Source organism: Rattus norvegicus, chromosome 8 (assembly GCF_036323735.1).
Source record: "Rattus norvegicus strain BN/NHsdMcwi chromosome 8, GRCr8, whole genome shotgun sequence".
In the NCBI taxonomy this organism is placed as follows: Eukaryota; Metazoa; Chordata; class Mammalia; order Rodentia; family Muridae; genus Rattus; species Rattus norvegicus.
In genome coordinates this window covers 100,948,620-100,972,444 of record NC_086026.1, presented here as the reverse complement: position 1 = coordinate 100,972,444, position 23,825 = coordinate 100,948,620, and positions in this window count along the sequence as shown.

Below are 23,825 nucleotides of genomic sequence, written 5' to 3'. Positions count from 1 at the left end.
GCTGTGGTTTTGAGATGTGTTCCTACAAACTTTGTACCTGTCTTGTATTCAATGAAAAAATGAGGACATAATAAAGTACGCACCGGTTCAAGCACCCAATCTCTTCTTAAAGATGAAATCAAATTTAAATATTTAGATTTTTATATTTTGGGCTGGACAGGTGACCCAGCAGTTTAGAGCACTGACCACTCTTCCAGAGGTCCTGAGTTCAATTCCCAGCAACCACATGGTGGCTCACAACCATCTGTAATGGGATCTGATGCCCTCTTCTGGTGTGTCTGAAGACAGCTACAGTGTATTCATACAAGTAAATAAATATTTAAAAAGAAAAGGCTTTTAAATTAACTTCAATTTTATTAAGTCAAAAGTTTGATTTTTATATTCTGGCTTTTGGGACAGGATCTCACAGAGTAAATAAAAAGTCTTAAAATTCATCTATAACCCAAGATGGCCGCTAGTTCCTTCCTTGCAATCTTCTTGCCTGAGCACAAAAATATCTTAAAAATTGTTTTGTTAATTCTTTGAGAATCATAAATGCATCCACTATATTTTGACCCTGTTCAGCTGCAAACTCCTCCCTCTAACTCCTTGCTCGTTCCTTCCCCACAATCTTTCCCACTGCTTTCCAATTTCATATACACTTTTCTTTTTCTATAACCTACCTAGTACAATTTGAGCATCTGATATTTTAAGATAACGCAATTTGTTTCATTTTGTTTTGTACTTGAGACAGGATCCTCTTAAACACACCCTGGCTGGCTTGGTATTCATTATGTGTTGCTTGCTTGTTTTAACTTAGAGCGATCCTGCTGCCTCATTAGGGGTATTACAAGGGAGTATATACCATCACACAGGCTCTTTAAATCTCACAATTTCTCAGCTGTATCATTGTCAATTGTAAAACCAATGACATTTTTTATTTCCTGATACATTTGCTACAAGTAATATAAGCCAAGTGACTATGCTGTACTTTAGAACCCAAATCTCATTTATTTAAGGCACAGATTTTAACCACCCAAAGAGTACACATGGACAGACCCATGGCTCCAGCTGCATATATAGCAGAGGATTGCCTTGTTGGGCACCAATGGAAGAAGAAGCCCTTGTTCTTGCCAAGGCTGGACCCCCCAGTGCAGGAAAATGTCACCGCAGGAAGGGGTGGATGGATAGGTGGGGGAACACCCTCATAGAAGAACGGGGAGGGGGATGAATAGGGGGCTTATGGACAGGAAACTGGAAAAGGAGGTAGATAATATTTGAAACGTAAATTTAAAATATCCAATTAAAAATGTTAAACAAATACTCCACTATGTTCATAGCAGCCTCATTTATAATAGCCAAATGCTGGAAAAAACCCAGATGCCCTTCAACAGAGGAATGGATTCAGAAAATGTGGTACATCTACACAATGGAGTACTACTCAGCTATCAAAAAATGACTTCATGAAATTCATAGGAAAAAGGATTGAACTAGAAAATATCCTGAGTGAGGTAACCCGATCACAGAAAAACACACATGGTATGCACTCATTGATAAGTGGATATTAGCCCAAATGCTCGAATTACCCAAGATATAATCCACAGACCACAGGAAGTTCAAGAAGAAAGATCACCAAAATGTGGATGCTCCAGTCCTTCTTTAAAGGGGGAACAAAAATATCCATAGGAGGGGATAGGGAGGCAAAGTTTAGAGCAGAGACTGAAGGAACGGCCATTCAGAGCCTGCCCCACATGTGGCCCATGCATATACAGCCACCAAAATTAGATAAGATGGATGAAGCAAAGAAGTGCAGGTTGACAGGAACCGGATTTAGTTCTCTCTTGAGAGACACAGTCAGAACATATCAAATATAGAGGTGAATGCTAGCAGCAAACCACTGAACTTGAGAACGGGACCTCCGTTGGAGGAATTAGAGGAAGGATTGAAAGAGCTGAAGGAGCTTGCAACCCAATAAGAACAACAATGCCAACCAACCAGAGCTTCCAGGGACTAAACCACTACCCAAAAACTATACATGGACTGACCTTGGCCTCCAACTGCATATGTAGCAGAGGATGGCCTGTTGGGCACCAGTGGAAGGAGAAACCGTTGGTCCTGCCAAGGTTGGACCCCCAGTACAGAGGAAGGGGGGGGTTGGAGAGTGTAAGGGGAGGTCAATGGGGGGGAAACACCTTTATGGTGGAGGGTGGGGGTAGGGATAGGGAGCTTATGGACAGGAATAACATTTGAAATGTAAATAAAGAAATATATCCAATAAAAAAATTTTAAAATAGTGCTAAACAAAAAAAAGACACAGGTTTTAAATTGTGTTCTCCACTAATACAATTAAGAGAGACTTATGATTTTATTGATATCACACTAATTATCAATACAATCAGTATTATAAATCCTCTTTTATTTATTTTAAATGTATATTAACAAGACAGACTTTTTTTAACCTGGCTCTGTTCATGAAAACCAGCACCTCATAGGTATCTAAGCAGGTCTTAATGAAGAATGCTTAAGTAAAAGAAAACAAAAGTCAATTTCTTCAAACTGCTTTTCTAACTAGACAAATGGAAATCCACACAGATTTTAATTTTTTTCAAACCTAGAAAGCCATGACTATATACATATACAAACACATTCTTCTATCAAACACTCTATAATAGGAATAATTCCCCAGTGACCCAACATTCTGCTCAGTGTGCATATCAGTTTGTGAAAATTGGAAAATGATAAAAGAAATCCTCCTTAAACTAATATTAATTAGTTTAATTAATTAAAACAATATTAATTCCTTCCCATTCAGATGATCCTTGTTTGTTTTAAAGGACATATATATAACACTTATAACTTTTTGTTATTTCTATATAAACAAAGAGGATACATACAATTTAGATATATTAATATGTTCAGTGATTCATGTGTGTGTGTGTGTAATCAGTTGCAATTTTCTGATATTACTGAATTACTATGCTCTTATTTCTAACTTCTACTTACAGGCTAAAACAATGTGGTTGAGAAACAGGACTGCTCTTGCAGAGGACCTGCGTTCAATTCCCAGCACCCATACCATCATACAACTCACAACCATGTGTAACTTCTGCTGCGGAAGATCTGGCACCCTCTTCTGGCCTCCACAATCATCAAATTTCTGTGCTCAAACCTGCCGCACATTGACAGAGGCATAATCAGATAATTAAAAATTAAATCTTAAAACTCCGGTTCCACACATACATTCTGCCTGAGGTGGTGCCCAAGTAAGTCACAGCTAATGGGTTAAACAGACCCTAGGCAAATTATGCCTCACTAATTTTCACCGGGATTTGAGTTCTGTGTCGATTGTGCTTTTGATGTACAATTTTAAAATGTTAATAGTTAATATCTAAAAATGGGTGGCTTGAACAGTGGATAGAGCTTGGGGACTCTTATAGAACAATAGGAGGGTCCCCCCACCTCCCATCTCCCACCTCCACCTCCACCTCCCACCTCCCACCTCCCACCTCCACCTCCACCTCCCACCTCCCACCTCCCACCTCCACCTCCACCTCCCACCTCCCACCTCCACCTCCACCTCCCACCTCCCACCTCCACCTCCACCTCCACCTCCCACCTCCCACCTCCCGAGGTTGTATATTTCCATTCGTTCTGTTGGCCTTCAGGGTTTCATTCCTCACCCCCCCATACCTGATCCTGTTCCCCCTTTCCCCTACCCCTACCCCTACCCTCTCCAGCCCAGTTCCCTTCCTCACTCTGCCCTCTGGTTTCCTCTCCCTCCCAAGTGGGATTGAAGCATGGGGTGGGGTATCCTCTAGAATACACCAGAGACCTGGGAGGTGAGAGAATCTCAGGATTCAAAGGAGACCTTAGATGAAAGTCTCAGCAGTGGGGAGTGGGAATTTGTAGAATACACCTCCAGTAGAAAGACAGGGTATCAAATAGAGAGATGGGGTTGCCGTCCCATAGTCAAAAACTCTGAGCCAGAATTGTCTAAAAGAACTACAGGGACAAAAATGGAGAAGAGACTGAGGGAAAGGAGATCCAGTGATTGACTGAATTGGGATCTATCTCAAGGGGAGGCTCCAAGGCCTGACACTATTACCGATGCTGTGGTGTGCTTACAGACAGAAGCCTAGCATAGCTGTCCTCCCAGAGGCCCAACAAGCAACTGACTGAAACAAATGCAGATATTTACACCCAACCAATGGGCTGAAGTCATGGATCCTTGTGGTTGAATTAGAAAAACCCTGGAAAAAAGCTGAGGAGGGCGACCCCATAGATAGACCAGCAGTCTCAACTAACCAGGACCCCTGAGATCTCTCAGACACTGAGCCACCAACGAGGTAGCATACATTAGCTGGTCTGAGGCACCTGACACATATACAGCAGAGGACTGCCTGCCTGGTCTGGCCTCAGTGGGAGAGGATGCACCTAGCCTCTCAGAGAGTTAATGTGCCAGGGTGAGGTGTTATGCAGTAGGGCCCCCACCTTCTCAGAGATCAAGAGGGTGGATGGGGGAAGGATTGTGGGAGTGGGTGACCGGCAGTGGGTGCAGTGTGTGGGATGTAAAGCGAATAGGTAAGATAAATAAATAAATACATAAATACATAAATAAATAAATAAATAAATAAATAAATAAATAAAAGCAGGTGACTTATTTAGCAATGATTATGAATTGACTTCCTGATTCCCTGGGTATCAGGGCATCTGCTTATTACCAATCCCGGAGGTTCACCGTCCCAAACTCTCTTTAAGAAGTCGTCTTTCACATACATACAAACGACCTCTCTAGCACCAGGTACAAGAGTATGCACACAATCTCACAACTCCTCAACTGTACAATTGCCAATTGTACACCTCTGTCTGAGACACAGATATGAAAATAAAATATGGATAAAACCAGTATCAAGTTTTATTTCCTGATGCATTTACTAGGAGCAATGTAAACCAAGCGACCATGCTGTGCTTTGAACACAGTTTTCATGCTCTCACCCTTCCTAGGTTCAATCTCTGCTGATTGGTGATTTCCTAGACAATAGACAGCTTAAGGTGAGGGCTTAGGATGAATTAACCAGAAACTAACAGAGGTGCAAAAAAAAGGTGAATCCATTTTATGTGGTCACATTTACTGCATGCTTTCCAGGAGAAGCCTACAGCATGCACCTAGCTATAAAGGCCACCCTTTCAGTCAGTGATTGCCACATTCAATCTGACATTGGACTGAAACTTCACAACCATCTCACAAAGTACCAGTACTTGCCTGTATCTTATTTGGGAAAAGCAGGCCACGGAGAAGTCAAATATCATACTGGAGGGACTCAGGCACACAACTTGTACAAGGCACAGAGAGTTATGGTGTTCCAGAGCTCCTCCTCCTGAGATTTTTAGCTTACTGCTGCCCCTCACTAATTCACATTGTCTTTTCTCTGACCACCATCCTTGCCCCAAGCACCACAAGGCACTATATAGCACTTTCCCTGGTGATCTTAGGTTTCCAGAGAACAACAGCTCCTTCTTTTCCCACAGCAGCCACTACATCATCTGGCATACAGTGGTTGTTAGGAAATGTTTGAACAAAACAATATCTAAAAATGAGCCTAGAACGCATGAATCAGTCTCACTATCAATGTTTCCTCTTAATACTCCAAGACATTTATTTTGGGTGAGATAAATTGCTTTTTTAAGGATCCCAGAACCTAGATAGATAACATATGTTTGCCCAAACTGAAATTATCAATATGCTCCACTTCCATAAAGTCTTCAAAAGGACAGTAGGAATCAATCAATTTATGCCCTAGAAACTCACACCAGAAAGCCCAGTTTTGTTTCAGAAGCTGGGCTATGGATTAACAATCCACACAGAAAAAAATAAAAAAGGACCAAACCACACATACTCAACAACTTCATTTGCATTACAAGTAGGTAGCCTGCCATGGTATTTTGCTACCCCACTGACACGTTGCCAGGGAACAACAGAAAAATAAAACCTGTGTGTCTACTCACAGGTGAGGAGCGGAGCTTGAATAAAACGAAGCTGCTATTCAATCTGTTATTCAGCTCACCACATAAACACACACCCGCTCTCTTCCCTAGCCAGGAGAAGAAGGATGACAGGGGCAGCCACCTGCCAACTGGAGGTCCCCAGCATGGAAGGACCCGGAGGTTCTGTGCGTGTTGAACAGAATGTTGAAAAAGAGCAAAGAAAAGGAGATGGTGGCGTGGAGAAGAACTTCTATACCCAGCCAGAGAAAGGGCATTTTAAATGTAACAGCGGCACCTCAGAATGAGAGAGTGGGAACAGGAGGCAGCAATCACGCACGTACTGCAGCCTTAGCTAGCCAGGAGCCATCACGGTGACCCATTAAAACAAACACATTAAAAAAAATTCAACAAACACTTATTAAATTGCGTAATCTGGGTCGGATTCAAACCAATTGTCATGGTTCTTGGCTGATTTTCTTTGGTCCCTGCAAAGCATCCAGCAAAAAAAGGAAATCCTACTAATAAAAAAGCCAGGCTAAGTGCGATGAGCTGTCCCTGTGTTTACTCTCCTGATAAGGAAGAGAATCAAGAAACTAAACCATAGTATGTCTGACCCTGAAGTCCTTCTATGTGGTCTGTACCGTATCCTGTTGCCATGGTGCACCACCATCTCCCACAAGCCCAGTCTTCTGCTCATTCTCCCCTTTCCAAATCCTGGATCAGACAGACCACACGGAGTTCTATAAATACTGGTTTTACTTAGGCCCACTTTCCTCTCTCTCTCTCTAGTGACCTGATGAATTTTTGCACCACCCCTTGCCCACACCAACTTCTTTTTTCACGATAATGTTACTTATTCGAAAGTAAATATACACCCCAGTATAAAGCCCACTCTATGTGAGCATAGCAGCAGCATCACTCCACAGCATCCACTGCTCTTTTTTTTCCCCTCAGCTGGTCACACAGTGAATCAGAAGCCACAGAAAGCCTGGGTTTCACTGAGAGTCTTCTCTTTTCTCATTGTCCATACTGAGTGACTTCCTTTGCTCCTCAGTGGCACCACCAGGCTCATTAGAAGTGCAGAATCTCAGCTTTCCAAACGTGCTGAAGCAGTTTTTCTCTAAGTGTAAGGCATTTGTATACATATCATCGCAAAAAAAAAAAAATCTCTTTAAACTTCAAGCCATTAGAAACAAAGCATTTGAGAGGATCTTTGGAGGCAAAGCTTACACAGATGATGACGGTTCCTAGAGGGAAAGCTTGGGCCATGAGTTGACAAAGGTACAGAAAGAGGGAGCGGATGGTGTGTTTGGCCCTTTGCTCTCATTAGAGCCCTACGATTCAGTATTCTTGCTTAGCACCTAGAGAAAGCGGCATGCTGGGTCTGAAGCCTCATCTACGAAATGGCTAGTGTCCGTCCATGTTGACAGATTGAGAAAATTCTGAATTAGTTGCAAGGTCCTGGGATAATACGTTAGCATATATGTTCTTTATGGGAAACATAGATTCCTATAGATAAAATCAGATGTGGTTCTAGGAGAGCGATGTACCTCACAAGCCTAAAAATTAGAGATGATGACATTTTCCGGACCAGTAACTGTTCTAAGACCTACCTACGGATAAGATGTCATCTTTAATAGGAAATAAAAATCTTCATTTCAATAAAAAGACACATGAGAAAGAGTTGGTAACTTGGGCAAAAACTAGCGTACATAGCCACAATAGAAGCTTCGTAAGTGTTTTTTAATTTAGTATGCAAAGATGACATTAATGAGGGAGCAATAATATTTCTATACAGAATATAATACCTACTAAAATGAAATGCCTACTGTACAACTAGAATTCAGAACATGAAAATTATAACTCACAAAGCCTGGTATTGTTACAGAAGGTTCCATTAGCTATCTGGTTTGGATGCCCATTAATATATTTTCAAACATTATTCATCACAATTGTGTGCAGCTGTATCAAATCACTGTAATGTAGCCCCCAACACATCTCTCCTGACATTTCTCTGGCTTAACTGGCTAGATGCAGGCAGAGAAGAAGGGCTTCTAGTTGTAAATAGGAATGGCTCATCCTGTAGTTTATAAAGTCCAGACTGCCAGCAAATGGGAGAAGGGAAAAATCCTATTATGACAAAACTGGGTTTTATCCCAGAGTTTACCCAAACTACAAAAGACTGGATAATAGCCAGGACATAAATATATTTTTTGAGCTGTAATCTCTCCACGTTGAAGCCTAATACAGCAGTCTTGTCCATAACAAAAGCTATGATACCTAGACACAGGCTGTGGCGTTTACAAAAGCACCTTCCATGACAGACATAATAGAAAACCAAGATAGGAAAAGATTAGGGCAATGAAGAGGACTTTCCTCTTAAACACCGGTACTTTAAAAAGAGTAGAATTTATATAAAGCCCAACTTAGTTGATTCTTAAAGAAACATTCTGAAAAGTGTGTCTTCCTTGGTGGGGTTGGGGGTAAGGACTGTAATTAATATACTGAACACGTGCATAGAACAGCATAGAACATAATAATGTGCAGATTCTGTGCTTTAAAGTGACAAGCACATTCCTAAAAACATTAAATACTTCCTAATTCTTTTGATGCTTACAGTAATCCCGTGAGACCCACATTACCAACACTCTGATCCCTTTTTATATATATGAGTTAACAGAGGGGACAGCCATGCTAATCAGCCCAAAGTCACCAAAGAGAAACTGATCCACAGCTTGAGCCAAGAACATCTGACTTTAGAGATAGATTTAACCCCGTAGGTGCCGCACCAGTGCAACAGTAAAACAACAGAACAACGCAGACCTTAACGATCAGTGTTTTCTCATGGTATTCCTAAATACTAAGGTGGTATGACAGGAGGGTTATTTCTCTTAAACCTTTAGCACAATCATGTCTTACTGGTCCAAATACTAACCAATTTTCCTGGTTGGATTCTCTTGGTTGGTCTCACTGTACATTCACGTTAACTTGCTCAAATGTCTACATCTGCATTCCTTATGTCCACATTCCTGGCACATCACACACACACACACACACCCCATATATATATATATATATATATATATATATATATATATATATATATACATACATATGTATATATGATGTGTGCGTATATACTCAAACTTTAAAGGCACTTATTGTTATTTCTAGCTTCAGAAAGTTAAAAATATACTTAACATTTTGTTTAAGTCCTATAGCATTTTCTTCATCGGTGAAAACCGTTTACTATATATTCTGTTAACCCAGTTCAAACCAACCCATGACTATGATTGTCTGCAAGAGGAAATCCGGTAAAAGTAATATCAGTGTTTCATTCACACAAGAGAGGACAATAAACAAAGCAGGAAAAAATTAAAAAACAGAAAGCGTATTAAGGATGGGATTGGGGGTGGTATGCACCTGAATCTAAAATCAGCTTCACATGCCCCTGGTTTAAAGAATGCTCACAATCAAGTCAGAAGGCTTGATAATGCATTATTTTAACCAAAGATGAAAACAATTGTGAGATTACACCCCCCAGAAGATGTCTATTGCTCTATCTCACTATCTATCTATCTCTCTATCTTTTTTCTCCCTCACTTTCTCCTCCCCCCCCCATCTACTTCTCATGATATAGCTCTGAGTGGCCTAGAACCCACTATGCAGACCAGGCTAGCCTTGAACTCACAGAGATTCATTTACCTCTGCCTCCTGAGTGCTTGGATTCAAAGGCCCGTGCCTACAAGCCAAGTCTAATAACATTTTTATATTTGTACCTCAGGCTGAGGATATCATCTTTAAGACAAGGAAACAGCTACAGCCATTGCTTGGATTGCATTTAAACCATAGATTCCTTGATAGTCAAAGGCAGCTATCAGAAGGCATTTAAATTTTCTAGTCAATAATGTTTAACTAATCCCATATCAATTGTAAATGTTTCATAAATCTCAATAAACTTTACTCTTCTCTGTCATTACTCAGATCTTAGTAAGCAAATATCAGAAAAGTAACTCTCAGGATATGTGCCCAATCTTTGGTCTAATTTCGATGGTTTTCTTAAACCATGACTTAGTGTTCTTTCCCAGGACATGGGAAGGTGGCTGTAAATATTTATTCTAATCTGTGCTGGGTCATTCAAGTAAGCAAGGAAGTTGGAAAACACTGGGTAAAGACCGATTTCAACTTAAATCCTCCTTATGTGACCAACTCTTGACACAAAATATCAACACCACCTTAGCTCTTGGAACTACAGTGTACACTGAGAAGTCAAGCTAACGAACCTTTTGACTTCCGTTTTTACTGCAACTTCTGAATCAGCTGAATCTCTGGAGTACTACATTAGCACAAATAATAAAATTTTACCATTTTCAACCACTTCAAATGTTATTTAACAACAACAAAACAATCAAATATAAATACTAACCAACGTTTCCATTTGTTTATGCTACTATATTCAAAATAAAACAAATAATTATTACTACCAAAAAGCATTCACACCAAAACATTTCATTAATGTCTCACTAGGAGGGGGCACAGTGCTTACATAAAATAAAATCAAAGGTATTACTTTTAAATCTGTATTTTTCCAAATAACAGTACACATTTTTTTAAAAACTTTTGTCTCATGTCCACTTCTATGAAATCATGTAAATTCTGACTAATTTATTCCTAAGTATAAAATAGCACATAGCTTCACATTTGCAGAAAATTAATTTTGCATATGGAAAATACTGATTTTTTTAAAGTAGAAGTTTATGTTAGATGAAAAATTAACGCTACCTTTCAAATCTATGTGTGTTTCATTCATATAAAATATAATGTCATATTATAATGATAAACCTATTATTAAACTCAAAAAGTATGAAAAATTCCATGGATAATGTAGACAGGGAATAGTGGGATTTTAATTTAATTGTGCCCATTTTCCATGCAAGCTTCTTAATTTATTTGGAATGTATAGGAAAAGGATGTTGTGAAGTTAATAGGATAAAAGTAGCAACAACATGGTCAGCACATCAAAGATATGAATTTGTTTTCTTCTTTATAAAGAACCTGCAGGTGAAGGTGCAGTGTTATAAATCAGACCCTCCTGTGCACACAAACAGAATCCATGAGACGTTATCTTTCATTCTGACCTTTGGGTTTCCGAGCAGTTCATTTTTAGTCTGCAAGGAGGAAGCAGGACCTTGGCTTGAGATGTGACATCCAAAGATGTGAGGGTTCCATTTAGAACAGGGAGGGCCATCTCTGTGAGTTCTATGAAATTTAAATGTCCTGGTTTGTAGAACTATATACATTGCGTCTTCCTTCTGTGAGGCCCACCAGGGCACCCATGAAAAGAAGATGTATCTCGGTAGGGTTTTCCTTGTAAAATATTTAAATGAAAAATTGAGCATTTTAAGGCTTTTACAATCATTCTTCTTCACCGTGCAATAAAATATTCATACAATGCAAAAACACTGCCATTGTAACCGCATTTTAATTTTAAAAATAACCAATACCGTAGCGTTCCTGAATAGTGCAATGCAATCAGATAAAGGAAATATCAGGAGAAAAAAAGGGAAATTATATTTTTAATCTCCTAGAATTTAATATTTAACAAAAGTACCCTTCACTTTTATTTCAAATAAAAGCCCTTTTTATTGGAGAGATGGAGACAAATTTAGTAGGCGTAGCACGGATCCCTTCTTGTTTTATAGGTTCGCAATCTTGTAAAGCGGCATTATCACTTTATTATTCTATCGCTTTAGCTTATTATGTGACTGCGTCCGCAAACCCAGAAGACTCCTCCATTAACTACTTAGGAAGTAATTTGGATTACTTATTGAATTGGGGCTAGAACATTTCATTATAAGAAGAGCTGGTGAGGACGGCTCTATTAAAAGCTGAAAGAAGTATGCCAAAAAAAAAAAATCTTAGAAGTTTTTTTTAGAGAACGTATGTTTTTTTTTTCATACCTCCTACTTGCTTTGTTATCTAGGAAAAGAATAGATTAGGCTTGTTTGCAAAAGGTATCCTGTAAGCAAGTTAAACCGTAAAACATATATGGTATGTGTCCAAAAGAAAACAACGAAATGAAGGATGCATTTGTGGCCTGTATAATCAAAGCCTGAAGGCATTTTGTCTCCATGTGGGAGGAGGAAGGTACCTGTGGTTAAAGATGTTGGCTTAAGGTTAAAGTAGGTCCACAGGTCGCTACATAGTTCAAAGGAAAGTTTGTTCTCGTTTCCTTTTTAAAAGATTGCTAGCACTATTTTCATAGCATAAATTAGGGAAAGACCAGATGCTGTTACAACTTAAATCAGCAGTCATGTAGGACGACCAACGGCCTTTTCAAAAAAAACTTATATTCTTCAACTTAAATACGCATGTGCACAGTTCCGTCCTTATTACTCAGGTGCTGTGTATTTTATCGCTTATTGGGAAGCTTGTGATTTTTCCTAAAGATAAATTCCCTTACACATAAGTATGTCCCTTAATGTTTCTTCAGTAAAAACAAACAAAAACAGGACTTTTGACATATATTAGGAGGCTGCCTTTGATTTAAAATGAACTGTTAGAACCCTACAGTAAACAGTCCCTTTGGGCATGCAGGGGTTAATCTAAGAGTCAGCTCCTAGAGGAGTATGAGTCAGCAGGGGGCATCCGCATCCGGATCTGAGAATCTTAACATCACCTCCCTGTTGGTGATCTACCTCTACCTACCTTGCTCTGTGCTGAGGTCATCATGCTGCTGGCTGCCCTCTTAACTCTGCCATCCAGAGTTCCTGACACCGGTTTAGCGACCGGGGCTTCGCTCCGCGGTAAGCCTGATTTTGACCTAACAATCTGACGCTAATGCTCTGCTCTGTTTTCCGCCTTGCTTCCTGTTTGCTATGTCTGCACTATCCTGAGTCTTAATCGATTTCCTACCATCAGATCTGGGTTGAATTCCGTTTGATGCTTTGGCGCTTTCTTGTCTGAGACTAGACGCTAGCCAATTTATCTGTTCCACCAAAGAAGGAAAGACCATGGCCTTCACATATTTAAATTCCACTAGTCCCGTCAAAGTTCTTAGATTCTTAAGCTACCTGTTAACCACACACCTTCATAGTGCATGGGCTAAGGTGGTAAACATTTAATCAACAAATTTAAGATATCAAGAACTAAGTCTTAAAGAAAATTTTGTTTTCTTTACTTACTAGATCTAATAAAATCCACTGAGTTTTCAAGGCATCTTTTATTTATACTTTCTTTATCTTGAATTATAAAACTGTAAAAGGCATAAGGAAAGACAAGGTAGAAAAGCTGTCCATGCGGAGAAAGAGGAACACTCCTCCATTGTTGGTGGGATTGCAGACTGGTACAACCATTCTGGAAATCAGTCTGGAGGTTCCTCAGAAAATTGGACATTGAACTGCCTGAGAATCCAGCTATACCTCTCTTGGGCATATACCCAAAAGATGCCCCAACATATAAAAAAGAAACGTGCTCCACTATGTTCATAGCAGCCTTATTTATAATAACCAGAATCTGGAAAGAACCCAGATGCCCTTCAACAGAGGAATGGATACAGAAAATGTGGTACATCTACACAATGGAATATTACTCAGCTATCAAAAACAATGACTTTATGAAATTCGTAGGCAAATGGTTGGAACTGGAAAATACCATCCTGAGTGAGGTAACCCAATCACAGAAAAACACACATGGTATGCACTCATTGATAAGTGGCTATTAGCCCAAATGCTTGAATTACCCTAGATGCCTAGAACAAATGAAACTCAAGACGGATGATCAAAATGTGAATGCTTCACTCCTTCTTTAAAAGGGGAACAAGAATACCCTTGGCAGGGAAGAGAGAGGCAAAGATTAAAACAGAGACTGAAGGAACACCCATTCAGAGCCTGCCCCACATGTGGCCCATACATATACAGCCACCCAATTAGACAAGATGGATGAAGCAAAGAAGTGCAGGCAGACAGGAGCCGGATGTAGATCGCTCCTGAGAGACACAGCCAGAATACAGCAAATACAGAGGCGAATGCCAGCAGCAAACCACTGAACTGAGAATAGGACCCCCGTTGAAGGAATCAGAGAAAGAACTGGAAGAGCTTGAAGGGGCTCGAGACCCCATATGTACAACAATGCCAAGCAACCAGAGCTTCCAGGGACTAAGCCAACTACCTAAAGACTATACATGGACTGACCCTGGACTCTGACCTCATAGGTAGCAATGAATATCCTAGTAAGAGCACCAGTGGAAGGGGAAGCCCTGGGTCCTGCTAAGACTGAACCCCTAGTGAACTAGATTGTTGGGGGGAGGGCGGCAATGGGGGGAGGATGGGGAGGGGAACACCCATAAAGAAGGGGAGGGGGAGGGACTAGGGGGATGTTTGCCCGGAAACTGGGAAAGGGAATAACACTCGAAGTGTATATAAGAAATACTCAAGTTAATAAAATAAAAAAAAAAGAAAAGCTGTCCATAAGAATAAAAAAAAAATTTTAAAAACAGACATAATAAAGCTTCACACTGTCAAATCCTTATGGAAATACAGTCTGAGATAAAGGCACCAAACAAGGAGATTTTGACTATAGCAGAAAAAAATCCCAGCATTCATCCAAAACCTGTAGGTCTCCTGACAGCTATGCATTAGCCTATATTTGCTATATCTTATAAACTAAACGTACTTGTACTTCTTCACGTACATAATAGAAAGATGTTCGCTTATGGGTAAACAACTGGGTTGGCTACCTTTGTATAAGACTTAGTCATCAAAAAAAGAGTAGCCATAACTGTATTTTATCTATTTAATACCTCAAAGAATAAAATCATCTACATTTGTAAGCCCTATATTGGCTCATAAAGTCAATTAACAAACATTGCATATTCAAACACCTTCTGAACAACATTCTGTAAACAATAATAATCTAAAGGAACTGACAAGTTCAAAACAATCCATGTATGAGTAACGGAAATTATGTTACAGTTCTTTAATAAACTGTATGGACTCAAGTGGACCCAAGCTGGGTGTTCTAACAATCCTACAGGACCGCTTCCTCATGCTTGCCTGGAAAACCAAACCCGGAAGATAAACATGATATAAAATTACTGAAAAACTAGAATTACCTTCAGAACCACTCTGGAGTACATCCTACCTATTTGTTTGCTGGCTAAATAAGGAAGGGAATTCTGCAAAATAACTGATCTCTTCCCCATTCTGACACAATGGTGTTCTGAGTTTCTACTAAGAAATGTCAGTGAATGTCACTAGATGTCAGGCCCAGACCCCAACCCTGGTATAAAAATCAAATTATATCTCACCTCTTTCTTCCCATTAATTTCTTATTGAAAGCTTGAACATCTAAAAATCCTGAAATGTCTTACCTAAGAGTCTTCCCTAAGAGCAGTAAATCATTACATGTTAGTAGCAACTTAAGAGAAAATGTACTAAAATGTCTCCCCTGGGACACGGGAGCCTTCAGCAGCAGCAAGATGCTTAATGGATTCTCTTTTCACCTTCTCCGTTATTTCTAAGAGCTGAACAACAGTAAATGTTCAACGTATTTTTTTATTATTCATACTTAATCCTAAATGGAATTTTTATGTCCAAGTCGAGATGAAGAGAGGGGGTCAATAATGCAAATTTACAAACAAAAGTAAGTTCTCCAGAGAGGAAACATTTTAAACTCCTTCTCCCTCTCCCATCACCTGGCTTCCTGGCCTAGATCTCACATGGCTCTCTGTGGGATCCTCTAAAAGGCCTCAAATTCTACCTTCAGTATAAGTCTATTCCAAGTTCTAGATTCCCAGAAACAACCTGACTTCAAAATACAACTCTGAATGTGGCCGAACTGTGAGGACAGTCTACACTCGGAAACGTTCTAATGGAGCTGGTGTCTGCCAGGTTGATGGGGGTGCTGCAGGTGCAGACAGAAGCCCCTGCAATCCTTCCATCGATAGAGTCATTGAGAACATGTGTCACTGTTCTTTAGAGAACCGCTTCATAGCTAGGGTGTAGCTCTCTCTACCACACACACCCATCAGCACCTCAGAACGGTGCTTCTGTTTTCTTCTGCATGACTTCTGTCTTCATGTTTGAGAGTTTTACTGAAAAAAATGCAGTGGTTGATGAAGGAGAAATGCTTTGAACAGGGAGAATCAAAATGGACCAACTATTTATGTAGTATCATGTACCTAAAGAAGCTTCAAAAATCTTTCTCTTTTTCTTTTTTCTTTTTTTCTTTTTCTCTTGCTCTTTTATTCATATGTGAGGAAGCACTCCTGAAGTTCCATATGGGGAAAAACAATAAACACTAGGACTTGGAATTCTTTGTAACTTGAGATAGCCAGATGATCTCAACTGTTTCTGGGGGCAGCATGATGTCCATGGGCATTTTCTACTTTCAACCAGCCTGCCTTGGAAAACCTAGCTACCTGGGGGCAGTTCACTCACTGCGAGAGGCAAATAGTCTTTGTTTCATTTAAGGCATGGCTGTTTTTAAGTAATTGCTTCCCCCCCCCCAAAGAATTCTTTCCCTTTTCCAACCACACTAGGTCCTCCTTTCTCCCACTGTTATCAATAAAATGTGGAGATGAATACAAATTATTGTCTGACAAGTAGCCCCCGTGAAACATACTAAAAGTCAGAGAAAAATCAACTCTTTGGGATACTAACCGATGAAGGAAGAATTTCAGGCCAACAGCACTAAAATTTTAATTAAGTCATTCCCTTGTAGTTTGAGGGTTTTGTTTGTTTTTTGTTTTGTTTTGTTTTTTGTTTTGCTGCTTGTTTGCTCTCTTGTGTGCTTGAGGTAGCAGGTGGCGTGTACCGCCTCAAGAAAGAAAAGATTGTTTCTTTCATATGACACTTTGGCTGTTTTATTTTTCTCTTGCAGAAAATTGTTATAATGTCAGGGTGAAATGTTACCAAAAAGAATCAGCTTTTTTTTTACTGTGGTTAGAACAGGTTTTTAACTGTTTTTGTACTATTTTGGTATGCAGTGCAATTGTAACTCTGTATATCAATGTGTATGTATGGCTAGGGCTTCGGCTTCCTCCACTGCCTTATACCTCTGTGTTAAGAGAACTCTGTAGCTACGTCCTATGCACATTCACTTCAGGAACTTTCCCTAATTTGATGACTTGCAATTATTAGTTAATTTAAATCAATCCCTCATCACTCGCAACCAATAGGTTTAAGATGCATTACATTCTTGGTGAATAAAAATGTTAATCTCATATGTACAACCATATAAGTAAACAAGGTTTTCAAGGTACTAATGCTTTCCTGAAATATAGAAGACAATGTGTGATTGTATATTCTGTCACATGGCTTAGATACTGCAGGTTAAGCAAATTACCTCAGGGAATTTCTTCTCGATTCTGCCCATCACGTAAGTGAATTATCCAGTCTGAGTCTTCTGGAGAAGGCTGCGTTGTTTTTCTTTTCTTTTCTTTTTTTTTTCTCTAGCTACCTCCCTCCTTAGCAGCCTAAAGGGACCCATCCCAGCAGCAGCACCTTCTACACACATCCCAGCTTGAACACACTAAACTCAAGGCCTTTGAAATCTTTAAAGCCAATCGTACGTAAGACGCATTCCATAGAGCAGGGCTAGCTGGCTACACTTCAGCACCAAACAATATTTCCAGCTTTCTGATATACATGTGTCACCTCTTTGTGACAAATAGCTGGTATTAATTAGGCACTAGACTTGGTGAGATTGCTGTTATTAACGGGGAGAAGATGGGTTGGATTTAATTGTGTGTGACTTCAAAGTCAAGTGACTGATATTTCAAGCATCATTTAAAATGTTTGCTATTGGAGTCATTGTATTCACATAAAGACTGTCTAAAAATATAAAGGAGACTGATGAGAGAGCCGAGTGCGCTCGCACATCTATCTCAGGAAGTACACTCGCTGTCACCGTGCTAGCATTTTCAACTGGCTTATGTAATATTTATTTGTTTCGGTGCGTAAAATTCTTGTTCACAATGGACTTGAAAGTTCTCGAAATTCACACTCAGCAAAAATAATAATAAATAATAATAATAATAATAACAACAACAATAATAATAATACTTTGTTTACAGTGGCGACTGTTCTTAAAAAGACAAGTTTACAACTTATTCCAAGTACGTTTTTGATGGAAATGAAAGCCATACACACTGAACCTGATTCCTTTAAAAAAAAAATGCCACATACTTACAAAAAGGATGAAGAACATCAAAGTTACTGATAGTCCTTTACATTTTTAAATACACTTTTATTCCAGACTATTACAGAGAAAACCATTTTGTAACATGAAAATCAAACTGAAATCCAATAATTAGAATGATTTAATGATGAGTAGCTTCAGCTATATTTATACAAAAAAAAAAAGATTGAAACATTGCCTTACTCAAGCTAGTCCAATACATGTAATTAGTAATACAAAAAAAAATCACAACAGCAATTAAGAGATTTATTTACTGGAGAGTTAACATAAAATACACAAGACAATTACGTGAAATTTTGCTTAATTGAAATGTAATATATTGTAACAAAATATCCTTTGGGCATTGTTATAAGAATAGAAACATAACCAGGCTTTGGTGACATATGCTCTTAATCCCAGGACTATGGAAGCAGAGACAGGTGGATCTCTGAGTTCAAGGTCAGTCTGGCCTATAGAGCTAGCTCCAGGACAGACAGCCAGAACTACAAAAAAAAAAAAAAATAGAAATAGAATCCATGACAGCCAAAGTTAATGCCAACTAACATGTCACTACATGCTTTAAGATGAAGTCCATAAAATATATCCACATAGAAAACAACATTAAGACATTATACCTGAAATTTATGGTTTCACTTCTTTCATTCTTGATCATACAGAGTGACAAAAGTTTTGTCAAAAGGTTATGCTTGAGTCAGGGAAGGAAGGTGTTGGAATAGGAATAAATATTGCTTTCTCTGAATTCAAGAATCTGCAGGAATAAACGATCCATAACTTCAAACAGAGCTGAGGAACGTGGCAAGACAAGAGAGGATGACAGTGAACAAAGGCCTGGAAAGGATGACATAGAACACCAAGACATCCGCTGTCGGTTTATAAAGGGACGGACTCTTGCCTGAAGCGCTGGATAAAGGGGTAGGGTGGGCACACATTCCCTCTGCCTCCACTGTGGGTCTATAATCAAAATAGAAAAGGAAAGTAAAAAAAATAAAATGTCAAGAAGCAAAGGGACAAAACAAAATTTTAAGGAACAAAGAAAGAGGTAGTTGCCAGAAAACCATCCAGCTTCACTGGCCAGCATCTCTACGCACGACACTGGCCAGTATCTCTACACACGACACTGGCCAGTATCTCTACACACGACACTGGCCAGCATCTCTACACACGACACTGGGCAGTTTCACTGGCCAGCATCTCTACACACGACACTGGGCAGTTTCACTGGCCAGCATCTCTACACACGACACTGGGCAAGGAGGAGCCAAGACCTAAGAAACTCTGCAGCCCAACGCTCTGCCTTCAAGAGAAGAAAATTATGCTATCCTTTCTCCAAGAGCCAAACAGCTCCCTGCATTTCACACACACACACACACACACACACACACACACATACACACACACACACACACACACACACACGCACGCACATTAAGAAGTAAGACCCAAAGAACCACAGAACCATGTCAACACCCTGGAAGAGATTCCTAACGAAATTCGATGGAACAACTTTACTCAAACCAAGACAGAGAATTTTTTTTTCTCCATCTTTATTAAATTGGGTATTTCTTATTTACATTTCAATTGTTACTACCCTTTCCGGTTTCCAGGCAAACATCCCCCTAATACCTCCCCTTCCCCTTCTATATGGGTGTTCCCCTCTCTGTCCTCCCGCCATTACTGCCCTCCCCGCAGCAATCACGTTCACTGGGGGTTCAGTCTTAGCAGGACCCAGGGCTTCCCCTTCCACTGGTGCTCTTACTAGGATATTCATTGCTACCTATGAGGTCAGAGTCCAGGGTCAGTCCATGTATAGTCTTTAGGTAGTGGCTTAGTCCCTGGAAGCTCTGGTTGCTTGGCATTGTTGTTCATATGGGGTCTCAAGCCCCTTCAAGCTCTTTCAGTCCTTTCTCTATTTCCTACAACGGGGGTCCCGTTCTCAGTTCAGTGTTTTGCTGCTGGCATTCGCCTTTGTATTTGCCATATTCTGGCTGTGTCTCTCAGGAGAGATCTACAACACTGAGAATCTTAATGCATCAGTCTTCTGCACACTTGTAAAAGGAGAACATCCAGTGCCATAGATAAATGCAAGTGGCAACAAACTGCATTAGAACCTCTGCCATGGAAAGCAGTGTGGAGAGGTAGGCTACACTGGAAGATAGGCCCTGACCATGTTGAAATTCTCTGAAGAAACACGTCATGCTGTTGGCTGGGAAACTACCAAGGATGTACTGACCCTAGACATAAATTTGACTCTACAGGTAACAAGTTTGGACCCCACTGAGATACTATATAGGCAAATCTAACCAAACAGGTTTAAACCAGAAACAAGCAGGCAGCTCTCATACCAGCAGAGTTAAATCTGGGAGACAACTCACAGAGGGGAGTGATATCATAAATTATTTTACTTTCTTTTTATTTTGGTTAAAGTTGATTTTACTAAATGCTCACCCTTGTATAAGTACTTAATGCTTTAAGGTTTTGTTGCTTGTTTACATTTAATAGCCATTCTGTTTCTATATTTATTCTGTTGTGGTCTCTCCACTATTTCAATTACCAATAACCTATAATTTTCCCCTATGATTTCTACATCATTTCTCTTTTCTTCTATCCTCTTAACCTCTCTATATATTCATAATGATAACTTCATGTGTCTTTGGTAATCTTGAGGTATGCTTATAACAATATCCAATACCCATGCTCTGTTTCCTTTTCCCTTCTTTGACTTTGATGCTCATATATAAATTCCCAGTCGTTCTGAGTTTATTCTCTCTCCATTCATACCCACTTTAGTATCTAGCTAGCATCCCATTATATATAGCATACCATCCTTGTTCCTTTATACTCTAGAAGGTTTTAGAGTTAGAGGCATTGTTTTAAATGGTTGTCACTACATTTTCAAGGTATGCTTATCCATAAGTTGATGTTGCTTCTGCATTAATAAAACACTACCAGAGCGGTACTGTATATCACTCATGGTACTCAAAGTACATGAGCACATGGTTTAGCTACTTAGCTATACAACTGATCCAAAGAGAAAGAACACCTTAGCCTACTCTAGTCTAGTCCCACTTAAACATTATAAAAAACTCCACTGGAAAAAATTGGTGGTTAAAAAAAAATCAACCATGTTTAGTCCCAGAAGTGCTAGCCCCAGTACAAAAAGAACAAGAAACATTAAAATCAAAACAACATGAAAGACAATTTCTCAAAAAGATTATCATCTCCACACTAATGGACTAGAAGAAGAGTGAATTACCGGAAAGAATTCAAAAGGGTAATTACAACAACGTTGAACACATCGAAGAAGACACAAAAAGACATTTGAATGGATTTTTAAAAGAATAAAAATAAATAACTGGAATAAATAGTAACGTTCATGCAGAATGTGAAAAGGGAATTGAATAAGGTGATAGAAATACTTCTAGAATTAACTTGAAATTTTGGAAGAAAAAAAAAGTTTTTTAACTCTATCGAAGGCTTCCCTGAGAGAATAGATTGAGCAGTGGACTATTGTGCAACAGTTTCCTTTGGGGTAAAACATCCCATCCTGTAAGGAAGCTGGTCAAAACTCAAGAAGTAAACCACTCAGAAGCTTCAGGAAGTTCTTGGAAATTGACCATATCCATTCAGCACCTTCAAACCTTCAAGCTTACATACACAATAAGGACTGCTGGTCAACATAAACCAGGGTAACCTCCGAGAAAAGGCATACCAGCCAAACTGCCGGGAAGAGACCCAGTCAGCTGAGCTAGCTGAGACAGACACTGCAACCCTATTGAGCTGCTATGGGTTGTAGAGTGAGGTCTGAGTCTCCAACTTTTGTGAGCTGTCACAAATGCTGAGGTGAGCTTCAGGCTGTACAGCTGTCTTTGAGTCCTTTCTGCTTCTTTAAGTAACCCCCTCACCCATAGTCTTAGAAGTAACCTGAATTTGCCATATTGATCCACCAGGTTGGACTTTGGTGGTCTCCTTACTGTTGTTTGTCACTAGGCTCCTCCCTAGGATGAGTGAATATTTGTTTACATCTCCCCAGGAATAGTGTCCCCAGATTGAGAAGAATATCAGGACTTAAAGACTAGATAGGTGAACTAGAACATCGAGACAACAGTCAAAAATGTGAACGAAACCTTGAGATCTCTGAACACTGCGGTGGCTCCATTTCAGTATCAACTTGGGTGGACTTAGAATCATCAAAGAAACACAATTTTGTGGATCTATGAAGGTGTGCCATGAACGAAGGTGGGAGCATCCCATGGGCTCGGGTCTGAGAGTGAGGAAAAAGAAGAAAACATCTGAGCACTAGTGTTCATATCTCTCTCTGCCTCCAGATGAAATATTACCATTGCATTACCATAACCAGCCTCATGCTACTGCCATCACTTCTTCTGTGCTATGGTGGACTGTGAGCTGAGACAAGATTTCCTTTATTAAGTTTTATTGTTTTGGGGTTTTTTTAATTTATTTATTTTGTTAGGATAGAAAAACTACTTTTGGTAAAGTGAATAGAACCTGTGATCTGAGTATAGACCTAAGATTCTGATCATTCCAGGTCAATTACTTCAAGGGCCCAACACTCTTAGGAAGACAGGTTTACCTCAAGCCATGTTGAAATAGATGAGCAGAATAATTATTCCTTTTACACGATGGTGTACTTTTTCCCTTGAGACTTTGTATCTAATATAGTAGCTAATATAATATAGTGCCTAATTTTCTGAATTATTAAAAAACAAAATCGTCTCCTTTTCTCCCTTCTACTTCTTCTGTAAGCATGTTTTCCTTAACAATTTGAGTCCCCCTTCCCAACATTTTAGGTTTCCTTACTTTTTATTTAAAGCCTCCTGCCCCCTCATGGGGCTACTAGTGTGTCATGTGTCTAATGTGTGACAGTTTCAATGTCATTACTCCTTTACTTCTCTCCTCCATTCTCCTTCAATCTGCAGTTGAGCCTTATTCATAATAGCCAGAATCAGAAAACAACCCTGATATCTCTCAACCAAAGGATGAATACAGAAAATGTGGTTCATTTACACAATGGACTCCTATTCAGCTATTAAAAACAAGGGCATCATGAATTTTGCAGGCAAATGAATGGAACTAGAAAATATCATCCTGAGTGAGGTAACCCAGACCCAAAAGGACATTCATGGTATGTTCTCACTGATAAGTGGATCAGAAAAGTTCAGAGGACACCTGATCCAACCCCCAGAGAATAAGCAGTTTAACAAGAAGGAAATACCAAGCGAGGTGCTTCAATCCCATTGAGAAGGAGGAACGAAATAATAATAGGAAGTAGAAGGAGGGAGAGACTTGTGTGGGAGAGGGGAGGGGAAAGGAAAGGGGGACAGGATCATGTTTGGGAGGAGACAGGAAAGAATCCTAGAGTGCTAGGAGAATGAATGGAAATACAGCTGCTGGGGGTGGAGTGAGGGAACCTCTAGAAGGGCCCAGAGACTTGGGATGTGAGAGGCTCCCATGACTCTTTGAGGGTGACTAAATGCCCAATATCGGACAGATGGAACTTAAAGACACCACCTCCAGTAGATAGACAAGGTCCCCAGTAGAGGGATGGGGTCACCAACCTACCTTCAAAATGTTTGACCAATAATTATTCCTGTCTAAAAGAAATTCAGGATTAAAACTGGAGCAGAGATTGAAAGAAAAGG